Consider the following 907-nt stretch of genomic DNA (forward strand, 5'->3'; position numbering starts at 1 on the left):
TCTCTGCCCATTTTTACCTGCCCAAGGATTTCCGTGAACATCTTCCTGGTGCTGCCTGAGGTCTGGGTGGCCACGAGAAGGGTGGTCTTCACTAGCATTTCAAGTACACTGCCCCACCCCAAATTGCCCCTCATAGTGAAATCCGGTACTGGGGTTCTGGGATGGGGGGGGGACATGGGGTTGGAGGGAGGAGGGGGTGGAGATGCTGCTTGCATCATCCCTGGAGAAATTGGCTGAGATTTCAAAGAAAGCCGGCTACCCAGTGTTTCATGTCTTTCCCCAGACCTCTGGCCTTTGAGGGCAAGGGGGATGATGGGATGATGAAGGTAAAGTTGAGACTGGATCCAAGAAGAGAAACAGTGGATTCACTCAAGGTGGGAAAGGCGAAGTCCTAGTTCAACCTAGCTCCTTGTGGTCCTCTCCACCGGACAGAGGATGACTGAACCTACCGGAGTCCCACCAGTTCAAGGTCTCTCCTTACCTCATCCTAAGGGACCTGGATGGAGCCCTTCCTGGATGGTCAGGGTTGATGTTTACAGATGAGGAAACTGAGGCACAGAGAATTTAAATGACTTACCCAAGATCATGGGGCAGGCAGCGGAAGGGCTGGAATTAGAATTTCAAGTTCTCTGACTCAATCGATGGTATTTATTGAGCACTTACTGTGAGTAGAGCACTGTAGAAAGAGCCTGGGAGAGTACAATGTAACAGAGTTGGTTGACCCAGTCCCTGCCTACAAGGAGCTTACAGTTCAGAGGAGGAGACCGACTACAAAAGAAATTATGGTTATGTACATAAGTGCTGTGGGACTGAGAGTGGGGTGAATAAAGGGTACAGATCCAAGAGCAAGGGTGACACCGAAGGGAGAGAGAATAAGGGGAAATAAGTCGTAGTCAGGGGAGGTATC

This window comes from Ornithorhynchus anatinus, chromosome 11 (genome assembly GCF_004115215.2).
Source record: "Ornithorhynchus anatinus isolate Pmale09 chromosome 11, mOrnAna1.pri.v4, whole genome shotgun sequence".
Lineage (NCBI taxonomy): Eukaryota > Metazoa > Chordata > Mammalia > Monotremata > Ornithorhynchidae > Ornithorhynchus > Ornithorhynchus anatinus.